The sequence below is a fragment of the Anarhichas minor genome, unplaced genomic scaffold, assembly GCF_050575085.1.
Source record: "Anarhichas minor isolate MPS153535 unplaced genomic scaffold, ASM5057508v1 ptg000055l, whole genome shotgun sequence".
Lineage (NCBI taxonomy): Eukaryota > Metazoa > Chordata > Actinopteri > Perciformes > Anarhichadidae > Anarhichas > Anarhichas minor.
Genome location: NW_027466501.1, coordinates 433,429 through 440,430, shown reverse-complemented (window position 1 = coordinate 440,430; position 7,002 = coordinate 433,429).

Below are 7,002 nucleotides of genomic sequence, written 5' to 3'. Positions count from 1 at the left end.
TGTAGCAGCAGCCCCACCGATGGTTTGAGAGGGCGTTAAGGCGCGGGAAGGGAGTGGGACAATTACAGGTAAGAGCCATCCACGCGAGCCCGACGGTCATTTTCTGCCCTCTTTCGGGGGCCGTTAGGAGTTTCCTCGCCGGCTATAGTGCGCACAGAGAGCCTCGCTGACCATCAGCCCGCATCAATATCCAATCGGGACCGAAATAAGTACTGGGCCCGGTTTAAATGTCACTCTCATTCTCTTGAGGCCCACATTTGTACTTTTCATTTGCATTCATTTATCTGTGACTGATTCATAAAATACATTTCTTAAAAACAGGAGAACGCATCAACGGAACTTTCCTCCACTAACAGACATCAGATGCATCTTTTTTGTTGGAGTCATTCTTGTACATAGTGCAGTGATGCCTCATACTTGTTTACACGAGTTTTTTTTAATTTGGTGTCATTTTCATTTTTATTTTACTTCATATCATTACAGGGTGTGTCTAATTGCTAGATTTTTCTCTTTGAAACATGACCTCATCTAAACCAGACCCCTGTGTAAAATGAATCATGTTTTAGTTTAATTCAGCTTTGGGCTTCAGTAAGTGCAATTTCCCAGTTGTTAGTCCCTGCCATCAACTCGCTTTTATTTCACCAAATCAGTGCTTATACTTCCATCGAGTCCTCAGTGAATACACAACCAGGTTGAGTTTTATGGAGTCAGTAGAGGTAAACAACGTCTACACTGCAGTCTGGAGCAGATCAACTCACGTCTAAAGACATATTCTGGTCTATATAAGATCTCTGAACTGATACTGGATGTATAAACATCTTGTGGTTCGGTGTTATTGGCAGGTGTCAGTGGAACGACCAAACTGCTGACAGGAAATCAACTCATTTTAATAGCCACGTATCGATTTGACCTCCTGCACCGAGACTAATGTCAGCTCACCTGAAGCTAATCGAGTGAGTCCTCTGATGATGAAATACACTGACACAGCGGTAGGAGGTATGGGGGGGGGGAACACTCTAGATGCCTCCTCTGACCTTCTCCTGCATGGAGAACACAAGTATGTGGAGGTGAACTGCCCGTGTGTGTGTGTGTGAGCATGCGTGTGTGTGCACTCTCACACATGTCCTAATGTACTGGCAGTTACACACCAGCACACATCCCAAAACATCCATTGGACATTCATTATCTTCCGAGTAGGTTAATGGACTGATGGCCCAAAATGCACCGCGCCCCCTCCACTGTACTGTATATAAGCCTCTAAGACCATCCAATCAGAGCACAGCATTTCCCCTGGGATGTAATTCTAACCCAATCATTCTGATACATCTCAGGCTCTACCCTTGAGACACACGTACACACACACACACACACACACACACACACAACTGGGGTCGAGGTCCTAAATCTTCATCAACAGTGCCACCTCGCCTGAAGATCAGAGCAGAAAAAGTCACTGATGAATGACTATATTAGAGAGAGAGCGTGCAGAAGCGTGTGTGTTTTTGTATTTGTATATATATGTGTGTGTGTGTGCATTCATCTGTATGAGGATGGATATTAGCGCTAATGTTCCTTCAGGGATTAGCTTCAAACCAATCAGGACTGCACGGTGTGATAAACCCCAGTGAACATGCACACGTCATACACATCTACAAAGTAAGCATCCTCCTCAGATGGTACACAAACACCTTGGGTCACTCCTCAGTTGTGACTTTTCCCTTTTTTGTATTTTGACCTTTAATTACAGTATTCCACTAGTTTAATCAATGTAATGCCTCCAGGCTCCAGAGCCCACTCCCAAAGGTCATGCCTCCAACGTCCAACAATGTAAATCCGCGGTGACTTAGAGTTGACCGAATCAGTCGCTTTTAGCAGTGGAGCTGCTCACCGGTGACTGAGAGCGCGTTGGCAGTAATTCACAGTACATAACTTCTCTCTGGAAAAAAATATTTAAACCTTGCGGAAGCCAGCACTGAAGTGCATATGAACGGTGATACGTTCACTTACTGACATATGTAGGCTACTGATGTGCATTGAAATGGTGATGCCTAGTGATGTGCATTTAAATGGTGATACGTTCACTTACTGACAAACACATTGAAGGACATTAGAACGGTGCGTAGCACTGAAAATGTGCCCAAACGAACTGAAAATGCTCAAACTAGGTCTGAAATGATCACACAACCACTGAAAAAATGGGACGTGTGCACTGAAAAGGTAGACGTGCGCAATGAAAACAGGAACACGTGCACTGAGGAGGAGCACACACACACTGAAAAGGGAGGTGTGAGCGGAAGGGTATTCAGTTAGTTGTATTCTGAAACCTCAATACTGGTTATTAGTCTTTTTATTTGTAATTTTGTTGTTAAATTCTGTTTTCTTGACTATGGGTATTTTGGATTACGTTACAGTCATTTATTTTCAGTTAAAGGATAAATTGCACCCTTGGTTTAGAGATATATTTTTATAATATTTGTTTCATGTTATGTTGGTATTTTATGTTTGATTCAAATTTGTGAAAGACGCTATTTTTGATAAATAAAAGTCATCGGAAACTTTTATGGACATCTTTATATTTGGGTCATAGGAGAGCCGTCTGAACCCCCGAACTGCTCCATCGAGGAGAGCAGAACGATTGACGTTGAACTTGCAGGTTATCAATTTTGTCACTGAACTCTCTCAGAATTTGAGTAATGGGGAATGTGTTCTTTTGGCTGCCTACACATTTGAATGACAGACCTATCAGCAACTGTGATATGACAAGATGACCGTGTCATATCATAATTTTTTATATTGTGCAATGACTCAAATGTTTCAATGATCTATTGAGGCCAACAGTATGTACCTGACAGTACTCTTTTCCCTCTATCTCTGTTTGTTGCAAAAACACAGATGTACCTTGAAGTTATTTTCTATATAGTTCCTTATTTTGTAATCATCTGTGGCTCTGCAGTGTTGGTCAATTCTATTTGATCATTTTGAAATAAACTACAGCAGTGTTATAAAAAATGATAATAATGATAATAATTCATTAAGTTCCCACATTGTTTCCCCCTTATTCATTAACGTCACATCTTGTTCCCTTGCAGCTACAAGTATGTATCATCACGTTTTACGTTATCATTAAGATTTCAATTATTTATGGTTTAGTTTGAATTAAATTGGGAAGAATAATGCTGCACGTTTCCGGCCGTAATCTAAAGCTTTCACCATTTCATTTATATCAACATGTAATATTATGATTATCAATACTTAACAGTACCAACAGTAATGCCTTTGAGTCAAATGAAAATCAAAAAGATATTAAATTATCACTTGCACAATATTTATTGTATATTAATTGTCATATATTGTCAGATTTTTGAATTACATCAGAAATATTATATTGTTTCCAATACAAAGACATATTTAGAAAGTTTGTCACACATTTATTTGTATTGTGCTACTCTGTAAATAAACAGTATACATACAGTACATACAGTTTACTTGAACATACTGTGTTCTATGTGACAAATGCATCTGTCTCCTTGACTTCTGAGCAGATGCAAAGAGCTGCTGACGGCTTCCTGTGTGTGTGTGAGGAGCTTCCCAAACCCACCAGCACAGAAGAAGCAGACGGAGACAAACTACGTCCTCTGTGCCGGTGGGGACGGGACGCTCCTCGTCCTCTCGGCTGGTGGGTGGAGCGGGTGGTGTCGGAGGGGGGAGGGGCAGGGAGGACGTCACCGTACTCACTGGGTCTCGGACTCACTGGGGTGCTGAGAGTGGTTCAGTGGTCTGTGGTGGGTCTGTGTCTTCCTGGGATGATGGTTTGGAAGACGTCTACTCTCAGTTGCCCCAGGAGTGAGAAAAAAGCACAGAGGAGTCCTGCCCTGTGAGACACAAACACAAGAGATGAATACTTTTAACTCAACTATACGACCTTTACATTGTTCAATGATGGAATCTTATTACTGATACTTCTGCAGTCTTAGTGAGGGATTACTTACTCAGCCCACTGAAAGAAAGGAGACCGCCACTCTCCATCTGGTCCTGTAGTCCTCCATCCTTCTCATCTGGTCCTGTGGTCCTCCATCCTTCTCATCTGGTCCAGAGTGAACACATCCTCTCTGTTGTCTAGGAGATCCTGGATGTTGCGTCCTGTGTTACAGCCATCGATACCTGACTAAAATACTTTTTCTCAACGTTAGTAATTTTTACCATACCGCTGTCTGGTTCAGCCACCTTCACCTAACTATAAAAAAAAGAGAGTGAGTAAAATGAACAATCTTTGAATAACTGTTAATTAACTGTGTTAATGTTGTTATTAAGTGTTGAGTTACCTTTGTCTGGTAAAGACATCTAGACTTTATAAATTAAAAAAACAACAGAATAACAGACATTCACTGTTAACTTACCTGTAGTTTCTGCATCTAGCATCAACTATTACTCAAAAGGAAAATCCATAAAAGAGATATTTAAAAGCTCTGCTGCAGGATGCTACCTATCGCCAACCCCGCCAGATGCAAGGGAAGGCTGTCTGGTGCTTTATCAGTCCTACCAGACGCAAAGGTTTCACAATCCTGCAGCAAACAGGCTGTCGGTCTCAATCCGAGTCGCTGTCTTCAGCCCACTGCCAGTATCTTCTGTGTGCGGGGAAGCGGAGGCCTGAAGTGGAGGGTGGAGACTGTCTGTAGTCATCTGCCCGCCTCTTCTTTGTGGAGGGACCGAGGCCTGAAGTGTAGAGTGCTGCGTCCTCTTGGTCGTCCTCACCGTTCCTCTGCCTCTTAACACTTACCCGCTCCGTGCGGTCCTCTTCCCTGCTCCTCTTGCTGGACTCTTCGGGATGCTCCACACCAAAAGAGAGGGAGAGATGATGGTCAGCGTTTCACTGATTTCTAAACTGAGAACACTTTTAAAGATTTAAGGGGATGTATCAAACTGAAATATGCTAAAATATATCTAAAAGTTATCTTACCTGCAAGGTTGCCGTCGAACCGCTCCCAGCCCTCTGGCATCAGCAGGCCCCCCATCGATCGTCAGACGACTGAAGGTCTTTTCCAGGCGCTTCTGTTGTCCACGATCCAGTAGTTCAGTTCTCCAACAAGTTTCGTATCAAGTAGCTTTTCTCAAGAAGTTAAAAACTCAAAGAGTCGGCTCTCCACGGTATGGATGTCTAAGAGGTGTTCCGCTCAAGAGGTGTTCCGCTCAAGAAGTGTTCCGCTCAGGTCCAAGTGCAGAGTGAGCGATCACAAAGTTCTGAGGCCTTAAGTAACCTCGGTCGCGTCTGTTTCCATGGCATTTATTGACGCACGTGTGCGTGAGTGCATGGTCAAGACAGAAAGAGAGAAATATTAATTATTTTCTCTTACAGTGGCGGCTGGCCAATAGAGGGCCATGGGGCCTGGCCCCACCTTGAGCCACACACAAAAAAATTTAAAAAAATAATACAAATTGTCAATATTTGTGTTTTTGAACAATGGAATGTACCCAGTAATATGTGTAAAATATGATATCTGCGCAAAATATATGCTTTTCCTGCTCGTCCTCTCCACCTGTCTGCTTGTCCTCTCTGCCTGTGTGCACGCCTCAGAACGCGCAGCTTGGTGCCAAACGAATTTGGCCCAAAAGAGGCGGGTCTATGAAGCAGTTATGTGCGTCCCTGGAATGCCTGTCTAAAAATCCTGGTCTGTCCCTCGACTATTCTTCACAGTTTTATACATTCAATGATTGTCTTTTATGGCTTAACACTTCTATGGTAAACATACTGTAAACATACTATACATTCGATAAGAATTTGCAACTTTGGCAAAGACCCTGACAAACCCATTACAAGCATATTTGGTATAACCCACGTACTTGCTAACATTTTACTAACCACCTCTAAGGGTGCTATAAATCCTACTAGAAACACTTCTAATTACAAATCCTAAAACACACTTCTAAACCTAAATTTCCTACATATACTAGTGTTGTTCAGTGGAAGGTACCTATCCCTGGAGTGGTATGCTGCTGTTGTTCAGTGGAAGGTACCTATCCCTGGAGTGGTATGCTGCTGTTATAAGAGGTATTGCATCAAAAAAATACATATAACCATATTTATATCCATTTAACTTCATATCGTAATTTGATTCGTTTTTATTTAGGGAGTTTCAATCTTCCATACTTCACATGAAATAAACTTTTAGCTATTTAGATGGAAGTGACAGTCAGAGTACAAAGGTTAAGAAAAGCTTGAGGACACTTTATGTTCTTTTTTTTAGTATTGTTTCAATTTAGGTATGTTAAAGCTTCAACAGAGAAGCTCCTATACTCTTTGCTTTTTCTGTGCTCTTTTGGCTCATGGGAGTGGTTAAGAAGAGAAGGGTCATCAACATGAGACTCTATTGTGTATCTTTTTTTTTTTGTGTATCTGTGACAGTGATTCATGATACAGTGTTGTTTGCTGTCACTACTCTTAAATTAATCCTGAAAGTCAAGAGAACGTTTATTTAAAAACAAGTGAGATAAAGTGACGGATCACACTGTGATGAACGGAATCTCCAAATGAATCTCTGCTGAGGTAAGACACATGAAACGCTGAAACAAAGTATATATGAAGTTTAATTTGATCATGAATCAGCATCAGTAACCATTCTAATATACTGTATTTGTGACATTTTATTTTACTTCTACTACTTCTGTTTTATGTTACTTAATACTTCTGCTCCGCTACATTTCAGACTGTAGTTATTGGATACTTTGTTGATTTAAGATTTACATAAAGTTAAAGACATATAACCAGTTTATAGACTCATCCATTCAAAACTTGATGGAAGTAAAAGTGCAAAAGTATTATCATCAAAATATACCTCAAGTACCTCAAGCAAAAATACAAATATATTCTGCTTTTGGATGACGCTGTGGTCTGATCACATCAGCATCAGAGCCTTCCATCTTTCATTTTTAGCAAAGGTTGCGCCTCATGCTGTAGCCTTGAATCACATTATCTCTATCTTTGTGGTGATGTGTGTATTGTGTTAA